Source organism: Symphalangus syndactylus, chromosome 12 (genome assembly GCF_028878055.3).
Source record: "Symphalangus syndactylus isolate Jambi chromosome 12, NHGRI_mSymSyn1-v2.1_pri, whole genome shotgun sequence".
Lineage (NCBI taxonomy): Eukaryota > Metazoa > Chordata > Mammalia > Primates > Hylobatidae > Symphalangus > Symphalangus syndactylus.
Window position 1 is genome coordinate 115,299,768 of NC_072441.2, and position 25,900 is coordinate 115,325,667.

The following is a 25,900-nucleotide window of genomic DNA, read 5'->3' on the forward strand; positions in this document are numbered from 1 at the left end:
TGTTCAGATCTGCTCAATCAAAAGTATGGTTTAATTCTGTTAGCTGAATGCACAGATCAGAAAGAAGTTTCACAGAATGCATCTGTGTAGTTTTTATTTGAAGATATTCTTTTTCCCAATGTAGGCCTCTTAGCGCTTAGCATGTCCAATTGCAGTTTCTACAGAAAGAGTGTTTCAGAACGGCTCAATCAAAAGTAAGGTTCAACTCTGTTAGTTGAATGCACAGAACAGAAAAATTTTCACAGAAAGCTACTGTGTAGTTTATATTTGAATATATTCCTTTTTCCACTATTACCCTCTTAGCGCTCCGAATGTCCACTTGCATTTTCTACAGAAAGAGTGTTCAGAACTGCGCAATCAAAAGTATGGTTTAACTCTGTTAGCTTAATGCACATATCAGAAATAAGTTTCACACAATGCTTCTGTGTAGTTTTTATTTGAAGATATTATTTTTCCCAATAGAGGCCTCTTAGCGCTCAGAATGTCCAATTGCAGTTTCTACAGAAAGAGTGTTTCAGAAAGGCTCAATCATAAGTAAGGTTCAACTCTGTTAGTTGAATGCACAGAACAGAAAGAAGTTTCATACAATGCTTCTGTGTAGTTTATATTTGAACATATTCATTTTTCCACTATTACCCTCTTAGCGCTACGAATATCCAGTTGCATTTTCTACACACAGAGTGTTTCAAAACTGCTCAATCAAAAGTATGCTTTAACTCTGTTAGCTGAATGCTCAGATCCGAAAGAAGTTTCAGAGAATGCTTCTGTGTAGTTTATATTTGAATATATTCCTTTTTCCACTACTACTCTCTTAGCGCTCCAAATGTCCAGTTGCATTTTCTACAGAAAGAGTGTTCAGATCTGCTCAATCAAAAGTATGTTTTAACACTGTTAGCTGAATGAACAGATCAGAAAGAAGTTTCTCAGAATGACTCTGTGTAGTTTATATTTGGAGACATTCCTTTTTCCACTATTACCCTCTTAGCGCTCCGAATCTCCACTTGCATTTTCTACAGAAAGAGTGTTTCAGAACGGCTCAATCAAAACTAAGGTTCAACTCTTTTAGTTGAAAAAACAGAACAGAAAGAAGTTTCACACAATTCTTCTGTGTAGTTTTTATTTGTAGACATTCTTTTTCCCAATATAGGCCTCCTAGCGCTCAGAATGTCCAATTGCAGTTTCTACAGAAAGAGTGTTTCAGAACGGCTCAATCAAAAGCAAGGTTCAACTCTGTTAGTTGAATGCACAGAACAGAAAGAAGTTTCATACAATGCTTCTGTGTAGTTTATATTTGAACATATTCTTTTTTCCACTATTACCCACTTAGCGCTACGATTGTCCAGTTGCATTTTCGACAGACAGAGTGTTTCAAATCTGCTCAATCAAAAGTATGGTTTAACTCTGTTAGCTGAATGCTCAGATCAGAAAGAAGTTTCACAGAATGCTTCTGTGTAGTTTATATTTGAATATATTCCTTTTTCCACTACTACGCTCTTAGCGCTCCAAATGTCCAGTTGCATTTTCTACAGAAAGAGTGTTCAGATCTGCTCAATCAAAAGTATGGTTTAACTCTGTTAGCTGAATGCACAGATCAGAAAGAAGTTTCACCGAATGATTCTGTGTAGTTTATATTTGAAGTCATTCTTTTTCCACTATTACCCTCTTAGCGCTCTGAATCTACACTTGCATTTTCTACAAAAAGAGTGTTTCATAACTGCTCAATCAAAAATATGTTTTATCTCTGTTAACTGAATTTACAGATCAGAAATAAGTTTCACAGAATGCATCTGTGTAGTTTTTATTTGAAGATATTCTTTTTCCCAATGTAGGCCTCTTAGCGCTTAGCATGTCCAATTGCAGTTTCTACAGAAAGAGTGTTTCAGAACGGCTCAATCAAAAGTAAGGTTCAACTCTGTTAGTTGAATGCACAGAACAGAAAGAATTTTCACAGAATGCTACTGTGTAGTTTATATTTGAATATATTCCTTTTTCCACTATTACCCTCTTAGCGCTCCGAATGTCCACTTGCATTTTCTACAGAAAGAGTGTTCAGAACTGCGCAATCAAAAGTATGGTTTAACTCTGTTAGCTTAATGAACATATCAGAAATAAGTTTCACACAATGCTTCTGTGTAGTTTTTATTTGAAGATATTATATTTCCCAATAGAGGCCACTTAGCGCTCAGAATGTCCAATTGCAGTTTCTACAGAAAGAGTGTTTCAGAAAGGCTCAATCAAAAGTAAGGTTCAACTCTGTTAGTTGAATGCACAGAACAGAAAGAAGTTTCATACAATGCTTCTGTGTAGTTTATATTTGAACATATTCTTTTTTCCACTATTACCGACTTAGCGCTACGAATGTCCAGTTGCATTTTCTACAGACAGAGTGTTTCAAAACTGCTCAATCAAAAGTATGGTTTAATTCTGTTAGCTGAATGCTCAGATCAGAAAGAAGTTTCACAGAATGCTTCTGTGTAGTTTATATTTGAATATATTCCTTTTTCCACTACTAATCTCTTAGCGCTCCAAATGTCCAGTTGCATTTTCTACAGAAAGAGTGTTCAGATCTGCTCAATCAAAAGTATGGTTTAACTCTGTTAGCTGAATGCACAGATCAGAAAGAAGTTTCACAGAATGATTCTGTGTAGTTTATATTTGGAGACATTCCTTTTTCCACTATTACCCGCTTTGCGCTCCGAATCTCCACTTGCATTTTCTACAGAAAGAGTGTTTCAGAACGGCTCAATCAAAACTAAGGTTCAACTCTTTTAGTTGAACAAACAGAACAGAAAGTAGTTTCACACAATTCTTCTGTGTAGTTTTTATTTGTAGACATTCTTTTTCCCAATATAGGCCTCTTAGCGCTCAGAATGTCCAATTGCAGTTTCTACAGAAAGAGTGTTTCAGAACGGCTCAATCAAAAGTAAGGTTCAACTCTGTTATTTGAATGCACAGAACAGAAAGAAGTTTCATACAATGCTTCTGTGTAGTTTATATTTGAACATATTATTTTTTCCACTATTACCCACTTAGCGCTACGAATGTCCAGTTGCATTTTCTACAGACAGAGTGTTTCAAAACTGCTCAATCAAAAGTATGGTTTAACTCTGTTAGCTGAATGCTCAGATCAGAAAGAATTTTCACAGAATGCTTCTGTGTAGTTTATATTTGTATATATTCCTTTTTCCACTACTACGCTCTTAGCGCTCCAAATGTCCAGTTGCATTTTCTACAGAAAGAGTGTTCAGATCTGCTCAATCAAAAGTATGTTTTAACTCTGTTAGCTGAATGCACAGATCAGAAAGAAGTTTCACAGAATGATTCTGTGTAGTTTATATTTGGAGACATTCCTTTTTCCACTATTACCCTCTTAGCGCTCCGAATCTCCACTTGCATTTTCTACAGAAAGAGTGTTTCAGAACGGCTCAATCAAAACTAAGGTTCAACTCTTTTAGTTGAACAAACAGAACAGAAAGAAGTTTCACACAATTCTTCTGTGTAGTTTTTATTTGTAGACATTCTTTTTCCCAATATAGGCCTCCTAGCGCTCAGAGTGTCCAATTGCAGTTTCTACAGAAAGAGTGTTTCAGAACGGCTCAATCAAAAGTAAGGTTCAACTCTGTTAGTTGAATGCACAGAACAGAAAGAAGTTTCATACAATGCTTCTGTGTAGTTTATATTTGAACATATTCTTTTTTCCACTATTACCCACTTAGCGCTACGAATGTCCAGTTGCATTTTCCACAGACAGAGTGTTTCAAAACTGCTCAATCAAAAGTATGGTTTAACTCTGTTAGCTGAATGCTCAGATCAGAAATAAGTTTCACAGAATGCTTCTGTGTAGTTTATATTTGAATATATTCCTTTTTCCACTACTACGCTCTTAGCGCTCCAAATGTCCAGTTGCATTTTCTACAGAAAGAGTGTTCAGATCTGCTCAATCAAAAGTATGGTTTAACTCTGTTAGCTGAATGCACAGATCAGAAAGAAGTTTCACAGAATGCATCTGTGTAGTTTTTATTTGAAGATATTCTTTTTCCCAATGTAGGCCTCTTAGCGCTTAGCATGTCCAATTGCAGTTTCTACAGAAAGAGTGTTTCAGAACGGCTCAATCAAAAGTAAGGTTCAACTCTGTTAGTTGAATGCACAGAACAGAAAAATTTTCACAGAAAGCTACTGTGTAGTTTATATTTGAATATATTCCTTTTTCCACTATTACCCTCTTAGCGCTCCGAATGTCCACTTGCATTTTCTACAGAAAGAGTGTTCAGAACTGCGCAATCAAAAGTATGGTTTAACTCTGTTAGCTTAATGCACATATCAGAAATAAGTTTCACACAATGCTTCTGTGTAGTTTTTATTTGAAGATATTATTTTTCCCAATAGAGGCCTCTTAGCGCTCAGAATGTCCAATTGCAGTTTCTACAGAAAGAGTGTTTCAGAAAGGCTCAATCATAAGTAAGGTTCAACTCTGTTAGTTGAATGCACAGAACAGAAAGAAGTTTCATACAATGCTTCTGTGTAGTTTATATTTGAACATATTCATTTTTCCACTATTACCCTCTTAGCGCTACGAATATCCAGTTGCATTTTCTACACACAGAGTGTTTCAAAACTGCTCAATCAAAAGTATGCTTTAACTCTGTTAGCTGAATGCTCAGATCAGAAAGAAGTTTCAGAGAATGCTTCTGTGTAGTTTATATTTGAATATATTCCTTTTTCCACTACTACTCTCTTAGCGCTCCAAATGTCCAGTTGCATTTTCTACAGAAAGAGTGTTCAGATCTGCTCAATCAAAAGTATGTTTTAACACTGTTAGCTGAATGAACAGATCAGAAAGAAGTTTCTCAGAATGACTCTGTGTAGTTTATATTTGGAGACATTCCTTTTTCCACTATTACCCTCTTAGCGCTCCGAATCTCCACTTGCATTTTCTACAGAAAGAGTGTTTCAGAACGGCTCAATCAAAACTAAGGTTCAACTCTTTTAGTTGAACAAACAGAACAGAAAGAAGTTTCACACAATTCTTCTGTGTAGTTTTTATTTGTAGACATTCTTTTTCCCAATATAGGCCTCCTAGCGCTCAGAATGTCCAATTGCAGTTTCTACAGAAAGAGTGTTTCAGAACGGCTCAATCAAAAGCAAGGTTCAACTCTGTTAGTTGAATGCACAGAACAGAAAGAAGTTTCATACAATGCTTCTGTGTAGTTTATATTTGAACATATTCTTTTTTCCACTATTACCCACTTAGCGCTACGATTGTCCAGTTGCATTTTCGACAGACAGAGTGTTTCAAAACTGCTCAATCAAAAGTATGGTTTAACTCTGTTAGCTGAATGCTCAGATCAGAAAGAAGTTTCACAGAATGCTTCTGTGTAGTTTATATTTGAATATATTCCTTTTTCCACTACTACGCTCTTAGCGCTCCAAATGTCCAGTTGCATTTTCTACAGAAAGAGTGTTCAGATCTGCTCAATCAAAAGTATGGTTTAACTCTGTTAGCTGAATGCACAGATCAGAAAGAAGTTTCACCGAATGATTCTGTGTAGTTTATATTTGAAGTCATTCCTTTTTCCACTATTACCCTCTTAGCGCTCTGAATCTACACTTGCATTTTCTACAAAAAGAGTGTTTCATAACTGCTCAATCAAAAATATGTTTTATCTCTGTTAACTGAATTTACAGATCAGAAATAAGTTTCACAGAATGCATCTGTGTAGTTTTTATTTGAAGATATTCTTTTTCCCAATGTAGGCCTCTTAGCGCTTAGCATGTCCAATTGCAGTTTCTACAGAAAGAGTGTTTCAGAACGGCTCAATCAAAAGTAAGGTTCAACTCTGTTAGTTGAATGCACAGAACAGAAAGAATTTTCACAGAATGCTACTGTGTAGTTTATATTTGAATATATTCCTTTTTCCACTATTACCCTCTTAGCGCTCCGAATGTCCACTTGCATTTTCTACAGAAAGAGTGTTCAGAACTGCGCAATCAAAAGTATGGTTTAACTCTGTTAGCTTAATGAACATATCAGAAATAAGTTTCACACAATGCTTCTGTGTAGTTTTTATTTGAAGATATTATTTTTCCCAATAGAGGCCTCTTAGCGCTCAGAATGTCCAATTGCAGTTTCTACAGAAAGAGTGTTTCAGAAAGGCTCAATCAAAAGTAAGGTTCAACTCTGTTAGTTGAATGCACAGAACAGAAAGAAGTTTCATACAATGCTTCTGTGTAGTTTATATTTGAACATATTCTTTTTTCCACTATTACCCACTTAGCGCTACGAATGTCCAGTTGCATTTTCTACAGACAGAGTGTTTCAAAACTGCTCAATCAAAAGTATGGTTTAATTCTGTTAGCTGAATGCTCAGATCAGAAAGAAGTTTCACAGAATGCTTCTGTGTAGTTTATATTTGAATATATTCCTTTTTCCACTACTAATCTCTTAGCGCTCCAAATGTCCAGTTGCATTTTCTACAGAAAGAGTGTTCAGATCTGCTCAATCAAAAGTATGGTTTAACTCTGTTAGCTGAATGCACAGAGCAGAAAGAAGTTTCACAGAATTATTCTGTGTAGTTTATATTTGGAGACATTCCTTTTTCCACTATTACCCTCTTTGCGCTCCGAATCTCCACTTGCATTTTCTACAGAAAGAGTGTTTCAGAACGGCTCAATCAAAACTAAGGTTCAACTCTTTTAGTTGAACAAACAGAACAGAAAAAAGTTTCACACAATTCTTCTGTGTAGTTTTTATTTGTAGACATTCATTTTCCCAATATAGGCCTCTTAGCGCTCAGAATGTCCAATCGCAGTTTCTACAGAAAGAGTGTTTCAGAACAGCTCAATCAAAAGTAAGGTTCAACTCTGTTAGTTGAATGCACAGAACAGAAAGAAGTTTCATACAATGCTTCTGTGTAGTTTATATTTGAACATATTCTTTTTTCCACTATTACCCACTTAGCGCTACGAATGTCCACTTGCATTTTCTACAGACAGAGTGTTTCAAAACTGCTCAATCAAAAGTATGGTTTAACTCTGTTAGCTGAATGCTCAGATCAGAAAGAAGTTTCACAGAATGCTTCTGTGTGGTTTATATTTGAATATATTCCTTTTTCCACTACTAATCTCTTAGCGCTCCAAATGTCCAGTTGCATTTTCTACAGAAAGAGTGTTCAGATCTGCTCAATCAAAAGTATGGTTTAACTCTGTTAGCTGAATGCACAGATCAGAAAGAATTTTCACCGAATGATTCTGTGTAGTTTATATTTGAAGACATTCCTTTTTCCACTATTAACCTCTTAGCGCTCCGAATGTCCACTTGCATTTTCTACAAAAAGAGTGTTTCATAACTGCTCAATCAAAAATATGTTTTATCTCTGTTAACTGAATTTACAGATCAGAAATAAGTTTCACAGAATGCATCTGTGTAGTTTTTATTTGAAGATATTCTTTTTCCCAATGTAGGCCTCTTAGCGCTTAGCATGTCCAATTGCAGTTTCTACAGAAAGAGTGTTTCAGAATGGCTCAATCAAAAGTAAGGTTCAACTCTGTTAGTTGAATGCACAGAAAAGAAAGAATTTTCACAGAATGCTACTGTGTAGTTTATATTTGAATATATTCCTTTTTCCACTATTACCCTCTTAGCACTCCGAATGTCCACTTGCATTTTCTACAGAAAGAGTGTTCAGAAATGCGCAATCAAAAGTATGGCTTAACTCTGTTAGCTTAATGAACATATCAGAAATAAGATTCACACAATGCTTCTGTGTAGTTTATATTTAAGATATTATTTTTCCCAATATAGGCCTCTTAGTGCTCAGAATGTCCAATTGCAGTTTCTACAGAAAGAGTGTTTCAGAAAGGCTCAATCAAAAGTAAGGTTCAACTCTGTTAGTTGAATGCACAGAACAGAAAGAAGTTTCATACAATGCTTCTGTGTAGTTTATATTTGAACATATTCTTTTTTCCACTATTACCCACTTAGCGCTACGAATGTCCAGTTGCATTTTCTACAGACAGAGTGTTTCAAAACTGCTCAATCAAAAGTATGGTTTAACTCTGTTAGCTGAATGCTCAGATCAGAAAGAAGTTTCACAGAATGCTTCTGTGTAGTTTATATTTGAATATATTCCTTTTTCCACTACTACTCTCTTAGCGCTCCAAATGTCCAGTTGCATTTTCTACAGAAAGAGTTTTCAGATCTGCTCAATCAAAAGTATGGTTTAACTCTGTTAGCTGAATGCACAGATCAGAAAGAAGTTTCACAGAATGATTCTGTGTAGTTTATATTTGGAGACATTCCTTTTTCCACTATTACCCTCTTAGCGCTCCGAATCTCCACTTGCATTTTCTACAGAAAGAGTGTTTCAGAACGGCTCAATCAAAACTAAGGTTCAACTAGTTTAGTTGAACAAACAGAACAGAAAGAAGTTTCACACAATTCTTCTGTGTAGTTTTTATTTGTAGACATTCTTTTTCCCAATATAGGCCTCCTAGCGCTCAGAATGTCCAATTGCAGTTTCTACAGAAAGAGTGTTTCAGAACGGCTCAATCAAAAGAAAGGTTCAACTCTGTTAGTTGAATGCACAGAACAGAAAGAAGTTTCATACAATGCTTCTGTGTAGTTTATATTTGAACATATTCTTTTTTCCACTATTACCCACTTAGTGCTACGAATGTCCAGTTGCATTTTCTACAGACAGAGTGTTTCAAAACTGCTCAATCAAAAGTATGGTTTAACTCTGTTAGCTGAATGCTCAGATCAGAAAGAAGTTTCACAGAATGCTTCTGTGTAGTTTATATTTGAATATATTCCTTTTTCCACTACTACGCTCTTAGCGCTCAAAATGTCCAGTTGCATTTTCTACAGAAAGAGTGTTCAGATCTGCTCAATCAAAAGTATGGTTTAACTCTGTTAGCTGAATGCACAGATCAGAAAGAAGTTTCACCGAATGATTCTGTGTAGTTTATATTTGAAGACATTCCTTTTTCCACTATTACCCCCTTAGCGCTCCGAATCTGCACTTGCATTTTCTACAAAAAGAGTGTTTCATAACTGCTCAATCAAAAATATGTTTTATCTCTGTTAACTGAATTTACAGATCAGAAATAAGTTTCACACAATGCTTCTGTGTAGTTTTATTTGAAGATATTCTTTTTCCCAACGTAGGCCTCTTAGCGCTTAGCATGTCCAATTGCAGTTTCTACAGAAAGAGTGTTTCAGAACGGCTCAATCAAAAGTAAGGTTCAACTCTGTTAGTTGAATGCACAGAACAGAAAGAAGTTTCATACAATGCTTCTGTGTAGTTTATATTTGAACATATTCTTTTCTCCACTATTACCCACTTAGCGCTATGAATGTCCAGTTGCATTTTCTACAGACAGAGTGTTTCAAAACTGCTCAATCAAAAGTATGGTTTAACTCTGTTAGCTGAATGCTCAGATCAGAAAGAAGTTTCACAGAATGCTTCTGTGTAGTTTATATTTGAATATATTCCTTTTTCCACTACTACTCTCTTAGCGCTCCAAATGTCCAGTTGCATTTTCTACAGAAAGAGTGTTCAGATCTGCTGAATCAAAAGTATGGTTTAACTCTGTTAGCTGAATGCACAGATCAGAAAGAAGTTTCACAGAATGATTCTGTGTAGTTTATATATGGAGACATTCCTTTTTCCACTATTACCCTCTTAGCGCTCCGAATCTCCACTTGCATTTCCTACAGAAAGAGTGTTTCAGAACGGCTCAATCAAAACTAAGGTTCAACTCTTTTAGTTGAACAAACAGAACAGAAAGAAGTTTCACACAATTCTTCTGTGTAGTTTTTATTTGTAGACATTCTTTTTCCCAATATAGGCCTCTTAGCGCTCAGAATGTCCAATTGCAGTTTCTACAGAAAGAGTGTTTCAGAACGGCTCAATCAAAAGTAAGGTTCAACTCTGTTAGTTGAATGCACAGAACAGAAAGAAGTTTCACAGAATGCTTCTGTGTAGTTTATATTTGAACATATTATTTTTTCCACTATTACCCACTTAGCGCTACGAATGTCCAGTTGCATTTTCTTCAGACAGAGTGTTTCAAAACTGCTCAATCAAAAGTATGGTTTAAATCTGTTAGCTGAATGCTCAGATCAGAAAGAATTTTCACAGAATGCTTCTGTGTAGTTTATATTTGAATATATTCCTTTTTCCACTACTACGCTCTTAGCGCTCCAAATGTCCAGTTGCATTTTCTACAGAAAGAGTGTTCAGATCTGCTCAATCAAAAGTATGGTTTAACTCTGTTAGCTGAATGCACAGATCAGAAAGAAGTTTCACCGAATGATTCTGTGTAGTTTATATTTGAAGACATTCCTTTTTCCACTATTACCCTCTTAGCGCTCCGAAACTCCACTTGCGTTTTCTACAAAAAGAGTGTTTCATAACTGCTCTATCAAAAATATGTTTTATCTCTGTTAACTAAATTTACAGATCAGAAATAAGTTTCACAGAATGCATCTGTGTAGTTTTTATTTGAAGATATTCTTTTTCCCAATGTAGGCCTCTTAGCGCTTAGCATGTCCAATTGCAGTTTCCACAGAAAGAGTGTTTCAGAACGGCTCAATCAAAAGTAAGGTTCAACTCTGTTAGCTGAATGCACAGAACAGAAAGAGTTTTCACAGAATGCTACTGTGTAGTTTATATTTGAATATATTCCTTTTTCCACTATTACCCTCTTAGCGCTCCGAATGTCCACTTGCATTTTCTACAGAAAGAGTGTTCAGAACTGCGCAATCAAAAGTATGGTTTAACTCTGTTAGCTTAATGAACATATCAGAAATAAGTTTCACACAATGCTTCTGTGTAGTTTTTTTTGAAGATATTATTTTTCCCAATAGAGGCCTCTTAGCGCTCAGAATGTCCAATTGCAGTTTCTACAGAAAGAGTGTTTCAGAAAGGCTCAATCAAAAGTAAGGTTCAACTCTGTTAGTTGAATGCACAGAACAGAAAGAAGTTTCATACAATGCTTCTGTGTAGTTTATATTTGAACATATTCTTTTCTCCACTATTACCCACTTAGCGCTACGAATGTCCAGTTGCATTTTCTACAGACAGAGTGTTTCAAAACTGCTCAATCAAAAGTATGGTTTAACTCTGTTAGCTGAATGCTCAGATCAGAAAGAAGTTTCACAGAATGCTTCTGTGTAGTTTATATTTGAATATATTCCTTTTTCCACTACTACTCTCTTAGCGCTCCAAATGTCCAGTTGCATTTTCTACAGAAAGAGTGTTCAGATCTGCTCAATCAAAAGTATGGTTTAACCCTGTTACCTGAATGCACAGATCAGAAAGAAGTTTCACAGAATGATTCTGTGTAGTTTATATTTGGAGACATTCCTTTTTCCACTATTACCCTCTTAGCGCTCCGAATCTCCACTTGCATTTTCTACAGAAAGAGTGTTTCAGAACGGCTCAATCAAAACTAAGGTTCAACTCTTTTAGTTGAACAAACAGAACAGAAAGAAGTTTCACACAATTCTTCTGTGTAGTTTTTATTTGTAGACATTCTTTTTCCCAATATAGGCCTCTTAGCGCTCAGAATGTCCAATTGCAGTTTCTACAGAAAGAGTGTTTCAGAACGGCTCAATCAAAAGTAAGGTTCAACTCTGTTAGTTGAATGCACAGAACAGCAAGAAGTTTCACAGAATGCTTCTGTGTAGTTTATATTTGAACATATTCTTTTTTCCACTATTACCCACTTAGCGCTACGAATGTCCAGTTGCATTTTCTACAGACAGAGTGTTTCAAAACTGCTCAATCAAAAGTATGGTTTAACTCTGTTAGCTGAATGCTCAGATCAGAAAGAAGTTTCACCGAATGATTCTGTGTAGTTTATATTTGAAGACATTCCTTTTTCCACTATTACCCTCTTAGCGCTCCGAAACTCCACTTGCATTTTCTACAAAAAGAGTGTTTCATAACTGCTCTATCAAAAATATGTTTTATCTCTGTTAACTGAATTTACAGATCAGAAATAAGTTTCACAGAATGCATCTGTGTAGTTTTTATTTGAAGATATTCTTTTTCCCAATGTAGGCCTCTTAGCGCTTAGCATGTCCAATTGCAGTTTCCACAGAAAGAGTGTTTCAGAACGGCTCAATCAAAACTAAGGTTCAACTCTTTTAGTTGAACAAACAGAACAGAAAGAAGTTTCACACAATTCTTCTGTGTAGTTTTTATTTGTAGACATTCTTTTTCCCAATATAGGCCTCTTAGCGCTCAGAATGTCCAATTGCAGTTTCTACAGAAAGAGTGTTTCAGAACGGCTCAATCAAAAGTAAGGTTCAACTCTGTTAGTTGAATGCACAGAACAGAAAGAAGTTTCACAGAATGCTTCTGTGTAGTTTATATTTGAACATATTCTTTTTTCCACTATTACCCACTTAGCGCTACGAATGTCCAGTTGCATTTTCTACAGACAGAGTGTTTCAAAACTGCTCAATCAAAAGTATGGTTTAAATCTGTTAGCTGAATGCTCAGATCAGAAAGAAGTTTCACAGAATGCTTCTGTGTAGTTTATATTTGAATATATTCCTTTTTCCACTACTACGCTCTTAGCGCTCCAAATGTCCAGTTGCATTTTCTACAGAAAGAGTGTTCAGATCTGCTCAATCAAAAGTATGGTTTAACTCTGTTAGCTGAATGCACAGATCAGAAAGAAGTTTCACCGAATGATTCTGTGTAGTTTATATTTGAAGACATTCCTTTTTCCACTATTACCCTCTTAGCGCTCCGAAACTCCACTTGCATTTTCTACAAAAGGAGTGTTTCATAACTGCTCTATCAAAAATATGTTTTATCTCTGTTAACTGAATTTACAGATCAGAAATAAGTTTCACAGAATGCATCTGTGTAGTTTTTATTTGAAGATATTCTTTTTCCCAATGTAGGCCTCTTAGCGCTTAGCATGTCCAATTGCAGTTTCCACAGAAAGAGTGTTTCAGAACGGCTCAATCAAAAGTAAGGTTCAACTCTGTTAGCTGAATGCACAGAACAGAAAGAGTTTTCACAGAATGCTACTGTGTAGTTTATATTTGAATATATTCCTTTTTCCACTATTACCCTCTTAGCGCTCCGAATGTCCACTTGCATTTTCTACAGAAAGAGTGTTCAGAACTGCGCAATCAAAAGTATGGTTTATCTCTGTTAGCTTAATGAACATATCAGAAATAAGTTTCACACAATGCTTCTGTGTAGTTTTTTTTGAAGATATTATTTTTCCCAATAGAGGCCTCTTAGCGCTCAGAATGTCCAATTGCAGTTTCTACAGAAAGAGTGTTTCAGAAAGGCTCAATCAAAAGTAAGGTTCAACTCTGTTAGTTGAATGCACAGAACAGAAAGAAGTTTCATACAATGCTTCTGTGTAGTTTATATTTGAACATATTCTTTTCTCCACTATTACCCACTTAGCGCTACGAATGTCCAGTTGCATTTTCTACAGACAGAGTGTTTCAAAACTGCTCAATCAAAAGTATGGTTTAACTCTGTTAGCTGAATGCTCAGATCAGAAAGAAGTTTCACAGAATGCTTCTGTGTAGTTTATATTTGAATATATTCCTTTTTCCACTACTACTCTCTTAGCACTCCAAATGTCCAGTTGCATTTTCTACAGAAAGAGTGTTCAGATCTGCTCAATCAAAAGTATGGTTTAACCCTGTTACCTGAATGCACAGATCAGAAAGAAGTTTCACAGAATGATTCTGTGTAGTTTATATTTGGAGACATTCCTTTTTCCACTATTACCCTATTAGCGCTCCGAATCTCCACTTGCATTTTCTACAGAAAGAGTGTTTCAGAACGGCTCAATCAAAACTAAGGTTCAACTCTTTTAGTTGAACAAACAGAACAGAAAGAAGTTTCACACAATTCTTCTGTGTAGTTTTTATTTGTAGACATTCTTTTTCCCAATATAGGCTTCTTAGCGCTCAGAATGTCCAATTGCAGTTTCTACAGAAAGAGTGTTTCAGAACGGCTCAATCAAATGTAAGGTTCAACTCTGTTAGTTGAATGCACAGAACAGCAAGAAGTTTCACAGAATGCTTCTGTGTAGTTTATATTTGAACATATTCTTTTTTCCACTATTACCCACTTAGCGCTACGAATGTCCAGTTGCATTTTCTACAGACAGAGTGTTTCAAAACTGCTCAATCAAAAGTATGGTTTAACTCTGTTAGCTGAATGCTCAGATCAGAAAGAAGTTTCACAGAATGTTTCTGTGTAGTTTATATTTGAATATATTCCTTTTTCCACTACTACGCTCTTAGCGCTCCAAATGTCCAGTTGCATTTTCTACAGAAAGAGTGTTCAGATCTGTTCAATCAAAAGTATGGTTTAACACTGTTAGCTGAATGCACAGATCAGAAAGAAGTTTCACAGAATGATTCTGTGTAGTTTATATTTGAAGACATACCTTTTTCCATTATTACCCACTTAGCGCTCCGAATCTCCACTTGCATTTTCTACAAAAAGAGTGTTTCATAACTGCTCAATGAAAAATATGTTTTATCTCTGTTAACTGAATTTACAGATCAGAAATAAGTTTCACAGAATGCATCTGTGTAGTTTTTATTTGAAGATATTCTTTTTCCCAATGTAGGCCTCTTAGCGCTTAGCATGTCCAATTGCAGTTTCTACAGAAAGAGTGTTTCAGAACGGCTCAATCAAAAGTAAGGTTCAACTCTGTTACTTGAATGCACAGAACAGAAAGTATTTTCACAGAATGCTACTGTGTAGTTTATATTTGAATATATTCCTTTTTCCACTATTACCCTCTTAGCGCTCCGAATGTCCACTTGCATTTTCTACAGAAAGAGTGTTCAGAACTGCGCAATCAAAAGTATGGTTTAACTCTGTTAGCTTAATGAACATATCAGAAATAAGTTTCACAGAATGCTTCCGTGTAGTTTTTATTTGAAGATATTATTTTTCCCAATAGAGGCCTCTTAGCGCTAAGAATGTCCAATTGCAGTTCCTACAGAAAGAGTGTTTCAGAAAGGCTCAATCAAAAGTAAGGTTCAACTCTGTTAGTTGAATGCACAGAACAGAAAGAAGTTTCATACAATGCTTCTGTGTAGTTTATATTTGAACATATTCTTTTTTCCACTATTACCCACTTAGCGCTACGAATGTCCAGTTGCATTTTCTACAGACAGAGTGTTTCAAAACTGCTCAATCAAAAGTATGGTTTAACTCTGTTAGCTGAATGCTCAGATCAGAAAGAAGTTTCACAGAATGCTTCTGTGTAGTTTATATTTGAATATATTCCTTTTTCCACTACTACGCTTTTAGCGCTCCAAATGTCCAGTTGCATTTTCTACAGAAAGAGTGTTCAGATCTGCTCAATCAAAAGTATGGTTTAACTCTGTTAGCTGAATGCACAGATCAGATAGAAGTTTCACCGAGTGATTCTGTGTAGTTTATATTTGAAGACATTCCTTTTTCCACTATTACCCTCTTAGCGCTCCGCATGTCCACTTGCATTTTCTACAAAAAGAGTGTTTCATAACTGCTCAATCAAAAATATGTTTTATCTCTGTTAACTGAATTTACAGATCAGAAATAAGTTTCACAGAATGCATCTGTGTAGTTTTTATTTGAAGATATTCTTTTTCCCAATGTAGGCCTCTTAGCGCTTAGCATGTCCAATTGCAGTTTCTACAGAAAGAGTGTTTCAGAACGGCTCAATCAAAATTAAGGTTCAACTCTGTTAGTTGAATGCACAGAACAGAAAGAATTTTCACAGAATGCTACTGTGTAGTTTATATTTGAATATATTCCTTTTTCCACTATTACCTTCTTAGCGCTCCGAATGTCCACTTGCATTTTCTACAGAAAGAGTGTTCAGAACTGCGCAATCAAAAGTATGGTTTAACTCTGTTAGCTTAATGAACATATCAGAAATATGTTTCACACAATGCTTCTGTGTAGTTTTTATTTGAAGATATTATTTTTCCCAATAGAGGCCTCTTAGCGCTCAGAATGTCCAATTGCAGTTTCTACAGAAAGAGTGTTTCAGAACGGCTCAATCAAAAGTAAGGTTCAACTCTGTTAGTTGAATGCACAGAACAGAAAGAAGTTTCATACAATGCTTCTGTGTAGTTTATATTTGAACATATTCTTTTTTCCACTATTACCCACTTAGCGCTACGAATGTCCAGTTGCATTTTCTACAGACAGAGTGTTTCAAAACTGCTCAATCAAAAGTATGGTTTAACTCTGTTAGCTGAATGCTCAGATCAGAAAGAAGTTTCACAGAATGCTTCTGTGTAGTTTATATTTGAATATATTCCTTTTTCCACTACTACTCTCTTAGCGCTCCAAATGTCCAGTTGCATTTTCTACAGAAAGAGTGTTCAGATCTGCTCAATCAAAAGTATGGTTTAACTCTGTTAGCTGAATGCACAGATCAGAAAGAAGTTTCACCGAATGATTCTGTGTAGTTTATATTTGAAGACATTCCTTTTTCCACTATTACCCTCTTAGCGCTCCGAATCTCCACTTGCATTTTCTACAAAAAGAGTGTTTCATAACTGCTCAATGAAAAATATGTTTTATCTCTGTTAACTGAATTTACAGATCAGAAATAAGTTTCACAGAATGCATCTGTGTAGTTCTTATTTGAAGATATTCTTTTTCCCAATGTAGGCCTCTTAGCGCTTAGCATGTCCAATTGCAGTTTCTACAGAAAGAGGGTTTCAGAACGGCTCAATCAAAAGTAAGGTTCAACTCTGTTAGTTGAATGCACAGAACAGAAAGAATTTTCACAGAATGCTACTGTGTAGTTTATATTTGAATATATTCCTTTTTCCACTATTACCCTCTTAGCGCTCCGAATGCCCACTTGCATTTTCTACAGAAAGAGTGTTCAGAACTGCGCAATCAAAAGTATGGTTTAACTCTGTTAGCTTAATGAACATATCAGAAATAAGTTTCACAGAATGCTTCTGTGTAGTTTTTATTTGAAGATATTATTTTTCCCAATAGAGGCCTCTTAGCGCTAAGAATGTCCAATTGCAGTTTCTACAGAAAGAGTGTTTCAGAAAGGCTCAATCAAAAGTATGTTTTAACTCTGTTAGCTGAATGCACAGATCAGAAAGAAGTTTCACAGAATGATTCTGTGTAGTTTATATTTGGAGACATTCCTTTTTCCACTATTACCCTCTTAGCGCTCAGAATCTCCACTTGCATTTTCTACAGAAAGAGTGTTTCAGAACGGCTCAATCAAAATTAAGGTTCAACTCTTTTAGTTGAACAACCGAACAGAAAGAAGTTTCACACAATTCTTCTGTGTAGTTTTTATTTGTAGACATTCTTTTTCCCAATATAGGCCTCTTAGCGCTCAGAATGTCCAATTGCAGTTTCTACAGAAAGAGTGTTTCAGAACGGCTCAATCAAAAGTAAGGTTCAACTCTGTTAGTTGAATGCACAGAACAGAAAGAAGTTTCATACAATGCTTCTGTGTAGTTTATATTTGAACATATTCTTTTTTCCACTATTACCCACTTAGCGCTACGAATGTCCAGTTGCATTTTCTACAGACAGAGTGTTTCAAAACTGCTCAATCAAAAGTATGGTTTAACTCTGTTAGCTGAATTCTCAGATCAGAAAGAAGTTTCACAGAATGCTTCTGTGTAGTTTATATTTGAATGTATTCATTTTTCCACTACTACGCTCTTAGCGCTCCAAATGTTCAGTTGCATTTTCTACAGAAAGAGTGTTCAGATCTGCTCAATCAAAAGTATGGTTTAACTCTGTTAGCTGAATGCACAGATCAGATAGAAGTTTCACCGAGTGATTCTGTGTAGTTTATATTTGAAGACATTCCTTTTTCCACTATTACCCTCTTAGCGCTCCGAATCTCCACTTGCATTTTCTAAAAAAAGAGTGTTTCATAACTGCTCAATCAAAAATATGTTTTATCTCTGTTAACTGAATTTACAGATCAGAAATAAGTTTCACAGAATGCATCTGTGTAGTTTTTATTTGAAGATATTCTTTTTCCCCATGTAGGCCTCTTAGCGCTTAGCATGTCCAATTGCAGTTTCTACAGAAAGAGTGTTTCAGAACGGCTCAATCAAAATTAAGGTTCAACTCTGTTAGTTGAATGCACAGAACAGAAAGAATTTTCACAGAATGCTACTGTGTAGTTTATATTTGAATATATTCCTTTTTCCACTATTACCCTCTTAGCGCTCCGAATGTCCACTTGCATTTTCTACAGAAAGAGTGTTCAGAACTGCGCAATCAAAAGTATGGTTTAACTCTGTTAGCTTAATGAACATATCAGAAATAAGTTTCACACAATGCTTCTGTGTAGTTTTTATTTGAAGATATTGTTTTTCCCAATAGAGGCCTCTTAGCGCTCAGAATGTCCAATTGCAGTTTCTACAGAAAGAGTGTTTCAGAAAGGCTCAATCAAAAGTAAGGTTCAACTCTGTTAGTTGAATGCACAGAACAGAAAGAAGTTTCATACAATGCTTCTGTGTAGTTTATATTTGAACATATTCTTTTTTCCACTATTACCAACTTAGCGCTACGAATGTCCAGTTGCATTTTCTACAGACAGAGTGTTTCAAAACTGCTCAATCAAAATTATGGTTTAACTCTGTTAGCTGAATGCTCAGATCAGAAAGAAGTTTCACAGAATGCTTCTGTGTAGTTTATATTTGAATATATTCCTTTTTCCACTACTACGCTCTTAGCGCTCCAAATGTCCAGTTGCATTTTCTACAGAAAGAGTGTTCAGATCTGCTCAATCAAAAGTATGGTTTAACTCTGTTAGCTGAATGCACAGATCAGATAGAAGTTTCACCGAGTGATTCTGTGTAGTTTATATTTGAAGACATTCCTTTTTCCACTATTACCCTCTTAGCGCTCCGAATCTCCACTTGCATTTTCTACAAAAAGAGTGTTTCATAACTGCTCAATGAAAAATATGTTTTATCTCTGTTAACTGAATTTACAGATCAGAAATAAGTTTCACAGAATGCATCTGTGTAGTTTTTATTTGAAGATATTCTTTTTCCCAATGTAGGCCTCTTAGCGCTTAGCATGTCCAATTGCAGTTTCTACAGAAAGAGTGTTTCAGAACGGCTCAATCAAAAGTAAGTTTCAACTCTGTTAGCTGAATGCACAGAACAGTAAGAGTTTTCACAGAATGCTACTGTGTAGTTTATATTTGAATATATTCCTTTTTCCACTATTACCCTCTTAGCGCTCTGAATGTCCACTTGCATTTTCTACAGAAAGAGTGTTCAGAACTGCGCAATCAAAATATGGTTTAACTCTGTTAGCTTAATGAACATATCAGAAATAAGTTTCACACAATGCTTCTGTGTAGTTTTTATTTGAAGATATTATTTTTCCCAATAGAGGCCTCTTAGCGCTCAGAATGTCCAATTGCAGTTTCTACAGAAAGAGTGTTTCAGAAAGGCTCAATCAAAAGTAAGGTTCAACTCTGTTAGTTGAATGCACAGAACAGAAAGAAGTTTCATACAATGCTTCTGTGTAGTTTATATTGGAACATATTCTTTTCTGCACTATTACCCACTTAGCGCTACGAATGTCCAGTTGCATTTTCTACAGACAGAGTGTTTCAAATCTGCTCAATCAAAACTATGGTTTAACTCTGTTAGCTGAATGCTCAGATCAGAAAGAAGTTTCACAGAATGCTTCTGTGTAGTTTATATTTGAATATATTCCTTTTTCCACTTCTACTCTCTTAGCGCTCCAAATGTCCAGTTGCATTTTCTACAGAAAGAGTGTTCAGATCTGCTGAATCAAAAGTATGGTTTAACTCTGTTAGCTGAATGCACAGATCAGAAAGAAGTTTCACAGAATGATTCTGTGTAGTTTATATATGGAGACATTCCTTTTTCCACTATTACCCTCTTAGCGCTCCGAATCTCCCCTTGCATTTTCTACACAAAGAGTGTTTCATAACTGCTCAATCAAAAATATATTTTATCTCTGTTAACTGAAATTACAGATCAGAAATAAGTTTCACAGAATGCATCTGTGTAGTTTTTATTTGAAGATATTCTTTTTCCCAATGTAGGCCTCTTAGCGCTTAGCATGTCCAATTGCAGTTTCTACAGAAAGAGTGTTTCAGAACGGCTCAATCAAAAGTAAGGTTCAACTCTGTTAGCTGAATGCACAGAACAGAAAGAGTTTTCACAGAATGCTACTGTGTAGTTTATATTTGAATATATTCCTTTTTCCACTATTACCCTCTTAGCGCTCCGAATGTCCACTTGCATTTTCTACAGAAAGAGTGTTCAGAACTGCGCAATCAAAAGTATGGTTTAACTCTGTTAGCTTAATGAACATATCAGAAATAAGTTTCACACAATGCTTCTGTGTAGTTTTTATTTGAAGATATTATTTTTCCCAATACAGGCCTCTTAGCGCTCAGAATGTCCAATTGCAGTTTCTACAGAAAGAGTGTTTCAGAAAGGCTCAATCAAAAGTAAGGTTCAACTCTGTTAGTTGAATGCACAGAACAGAAAGAAGTTTCATACAATGCTTCTGTGTAGTTTATATTTGAACATATTCTTTTCTCCACTATTACCCACTTAGCGCTACGAATGTCCAGTTGCATTTTCTACAGACAGAGTGTTTCAAAACTGCTCAATCAAAAGTATGGTTTAACTCTGTTAGCTGAATGCTCAGATGAGATAGAAATTTCACAGAATGCTTCTGTGTAGTTTATATTTGAATATATTCCTTTTTCCACTGCTACTCTCTTAGCGCTCCAAATGTCCAGTTGCATTTTCTACAGAAAGAGTGTTCAGATCTGCTGAATCAAAAGTATGTTTTAACTCTGTTAGCTGAATGCACAGATCAGAAAGAAGTTTCACAGAATGATTCTGTGTAGTTTATATTTGGAGACATTCCTTTTTCCACTATTACCCTCTTAGCGCTCCGAATCTCCACTTGCATTTTCTACAGAAAGAGTGTTTCAGAACGGCTCAATCAAAACTAAGGTTCAACTCTTTTAGTTGAACAAACAGAACAGAAAGAAGTTTCACACAATTCTTCTGTGTAGTTTTTATTTGCAGACATTCTTTTTCCCAATATAGGCCTCTTAGCGCTCAGAATGTCCAATTGCAGTTTCTACAGAAAGAGTGTTTCAGAACGGCTCAACAAAAGTAAGGTTCAACTCTGTTAGTTGAATGCACAGAACAGAAAGAAGTTTCACAGAATGCTTCTGTGTAGTTTATATTTGAACATATTCTTTTTTCCACTATTACCCACTTAGCGCTACGAATGTCCAGTTGCATTTTCTACAGACAGAGTGTTTCAAAACTGCTCAATCAAAAGTATGGTTTAACTCTGTTAGCTGAATGCTCAGATCAGTAAGAACTTTCACAGAATGCTTCTGTGTAGTTTATATTTGAATATATTACTTTTTCCACTACTACTCTCTTAGCGCTACAAATGTCCAGTTGCATTTTCTACAGAAAGAGTGTTCAGATCTGCTCAATCAAAAGTATGGTTTAAATCTGTTAGCTGAATGCACAGATCAAAAGAAGTTTCACAGAATGATTCTGTGTAGTTTATATTTGGAGACATCCCTTTTTCCACTATTACCCTCTTAGCGCTCCGAATCTCCACTTGCATTTTCTACAGAAAGAGTGTTTCAGAACGGCTCAATCAAAACTAAGGTTCAACTCTTTTAGTTGAACAAACAGAACAGAAACAAGTTTCACACAATTCTTCTGTGTAGTTTTTATTTGTAGACATTCTTTTTCCCAATATAGGCCTCTTAGCGCTCAGAATGTCCAATTGCAGTTTCTACAGAAAGAGTGTTTCAGAACGGCTCAATCAAAAGTAAGGTTCAACTCTGTTAGTTGAATGCACAGAACAGCAAGAAGTTTCACAGAATGCTTCTGTGTAGTTTATATTTGAACATATTCTTTTTTCCACTATTACCCACTTAGCGCTACGAATGTCCAGTTGCATTTTCTACAGACAGAGTGTTTCAAAATTGCTCAATCAAAAGTATGGTTTAACTCTGTTAGCTGAATGCTCAGATCAGAAAGAAGTTTCACAGAATGCTTCTGTGTAGTTTATATTTGAATATATCCTTTTTCCACTACTACGCTCTTAGCGCTCCAAATGTCCAGTTGCATTTTCTACAGAAAGAGTGTTCAGATCTGCTCAATCAAAATTATGGTTTAACTCTGTTAGCTGAATGCACAGATCAGAAAGAAGTTTCACCGAATGATTCTGTGTAGTTTATATATGAAGACATTCCTTTTTCCACTATTACCCTCTTAGCGCTCCGAATCTCCCCTTGCATTTTCTACAAAAAGAGTGTTTCATAACTGCTCAATCAAAAATATATTTTATCTCTGTTAACTGAAATTACAGATCAGAAATAAGTTCCACAGAATGCATCTGTGTAGTTTTTATTTGAAGATATTCTTTTTCCCAATGTAGGCCTCTTAGCGCTTAGCATGTCCAATTGCAGTTTCTACAGAAAGAGTGTTTCAGAACCGCTCAATCAAAAGTAAGGTTCAACTCTTTTAGCTGAATGCACAGAACAGAAAGAGTTTTCACAGAATGCTACTGTGTAGTTTATATTTGAATATATTCCCTTTTCCACTATTACCCTCTTAGCGCTCCGAATGTCCACTTGCATTTTCTACAGAAAGAGTGTTCAGAACTGCGCAATCAAAAGTATGGTTTAACTCTGTTAGCTTAATGAACATATCAGAAATAAGTTTCACACAATGCTTCTGTGTAGTTTTTATTTGAAGATATTATGTTTCCCAATACAGGCCTCTTAGCGCTCAGAATGTCCAATTGCAGTTTCTACAGAAAGAGTGTTTCAGAAAGGCTCAATCAAAAGTAAGGTTCAACTCTGTTAGTTGAATGCACAGAACAGAAAGAAGTTTCATACAATGCTTCTGTGTAGTTTATATTTGAACATATTCTTTTCTCCACTATTACCCACTTAGCGCTACGAATGTCCAGTTGCATTTTCTACAGACAGAGTGTTTCAAAACTGCTCAATCAAAAGTATGGTTTAACTCTGTTAGCTGAATGCTCAGATGAGATAGAAATTTCCCAGAATGCTTCTGTGTAGTTTATATTTGAATATATTCCTTTTTCCACTACTACTCTCTTAGCGCTCCAAATGTCCAGTTGCATTTTCTACAGAAAGAGTGTTCAGATCTGCTGAATCAAAAGTATGTTTTAAATCTGTTAGCTGAATGCACAGATCAGAAAGAAGTTTCACAGAATGATTCTGTGTAGTTTATATTTGGAGACATTCCTTTTTCCACTATTACCCTCTTAGCGCTCCGAATCTCCACTTGCATTTTCTACAGAAAGAGTGTTTCAGAACGGCTCAATCAAAACTAAGGTTCAACTCTTTTAGTTGAACAAACAGAACAGAAAGAAGTTTCACACAATTCTTCTGTGTAGTTTTTATTTGTAGACATTCTTTTTCCCAATATAGGCCTCTTAGCGCTCAGAATGTCCAATTGCAGTTTCTACAGAAAGAGTGTTTCAGAACGGCTCAATCAAAAGTAAGGTTCAACTCTGTTAGTTGAATGCACAGAACAGAAAGAAGTTTCATACAATGCTTCTGTGTAGTTTATATTTGAACATATTCTTTTTTCCACTATTACACACTTGGCGCTACGAATGTCCAGTGGCATTTTCTACAGACAGAGTGTTTCAAAACTGCTCAATCAAATGTATGGTTTAACTCTGTTAGCTGAATGCTCAGATCAGAAAGAAGTTTCACAGAATGCTTCTGTGTAGTTTATATTTGAATATATTCCTTTTTCCACTACTACGCTCTTAGCGCTCCAAATGTCCAGTTGCATTTTCTACAGAAAGAGTGTTCAGATCTGCTCAATCAAAAGTATGGTTTAACTCTTTTAGCTGAATGCACAGATCAGAAAGAAATTTAACCGAATGATTCTGTGTAGTTTATATTTGAAGACTTTCCTTTTTCCACTATTACCCTCTTAGCGCTCCGAATCTCCACTTGCATTTTCTACAAAAAGAGTGTTTCATAACTGCTCAATCAAAAATATGTTTTATCTCTGTTAACTGAATTTACAGATCAGAAATAAGTTTCACAGAATGCTTCTGTGTAGTTTTATTTGAAGATATTCTTTTTCCCAATGTAGGCCTCTTAGCGCTTAGCATGTCCAATTGCAGTTTCTACAGAAAGAGTGTTTCAGAACGGCTCAATCAAAAGTAAGGTTCAACTCTGTTAGTTGAATGCACAGAACAGAAAGAAGTTTCATACAATGCTTCTGTGTAGTTTATATTTGAACATATTCTTTTCTCCACTATTACCCACTTAGCGCTATGAATGTCCAGTTGCATTTTCTACAGACAGAGTGTTTCAAAACTGCTCAATCAAATGTATGGTTTAACTCTGTTAGCTGAATGCTCAGATCAGAAAGAAGTTTCACAGAATGCTTCTGTGTAGTTTATATTTGAATATATTCCTTTTTCCACTACTACTCTCTTAGCGCTCCAAATGTCCAGTTGCATTTTCTACAGAAAGAGTGTTCAGATCTGCTGAATCAAAAGTATGGTTTAACTCTGTTAGCTGAATGCACAGATCAGAAAGAAGTTTCACAGAATGATTCTGTGTAGTTTATATATGGAGACATTCCTTTTTCCACTATTACCCTCTTAGCGCTCCGAATCTCCACTTGCATTTTCTACAGAAAGAGTGTTTCAGAACGGCTCAATCAAAACTAAGGTTCAACTCTTTTAGTTGAACAAACAGAACAGAAAGAAGTTTCACACAATTCATCTGTGTAGTTTTTATTTGTAGACATTCTTTTTCCCAATATAGGCCTCTTAGCGCTCAGAATGTCCAATTGCAGTTTCTACAGAAAGAGTGTTTCAGAACGGCTCAATCAAAAGTAAGGTTCAACTCTGTTAGTTGAATGCACAGAACAGAAAGAAGTTTCACAGAATGCTTCTGTGTAGTTTATATTTGAACATATTCTTTTTTCCACTATTACCCACTTAGCACTACGAATGTCCAGTTGCATTTTCTACAGACAGAGTGTTTCAAAACTGCTCAATCAAAAGTATGGTTTAAATCTGTTAGCTGAATGCTCAGATCAGAAAGAAGTTTCACAGAATGCTTCTGTGTAGTTTATATTTGAATATATTCCTTTTTCCACTATTACGCTCTTAGCGCTCCAAATGTCCAGTTGCATTTTCTACAGAAAGAGTGTTCAGATCTGCTCAATCAAAAGTATGGTTTAACTCTGTTAGCTGAATGCACAGATCAGAAAGAAGTTTCACCGAATGATTCTGTGTAGTTTATATTTGAAGACATTCCTTTTTCCACTATTACCCTCTTAGCGCTCCGAATCTCCACTTGCATTTTCTACAAAAAGAGTGTTTCATAACTGCTCTATCAAAAATATGTTTTATCTCTGTTAACTGAATTTACAGATCAGAAATAAGTTTCACAGAATGCATCTGTGTAGTTTTTATTTGAAGATATTCTTTTTCCAATGTAGGCCTCTTAGCGCTTAGCATGTCCAATTGCAGTTTCCACAGAAAGAGTGTTTCAGAACGGCTCAATCAAAAGTAAGGTTCAACTCTGTTAGCTGAATGCACAGAATAGAAAGAGTTTTCACAGAATGCTACTGTGTAGTTTATATTTGAATATATTCCTTTTTCCACTATTACCCTCTTAGCGCTCCGAATGTCCACTTGCATTTTCTACAGAAAGAGTGTTCAGAACTGCGCAATCAAAAGTATGGTTTAACTCTGTTAACTTAATGAACATATCAGAAATAAGTTTCACACAATGCTTCTCTGTAGTTTTTTTTGAAGATATTATTTTTCCCAATAGAGGCCTCTTAGCGCTC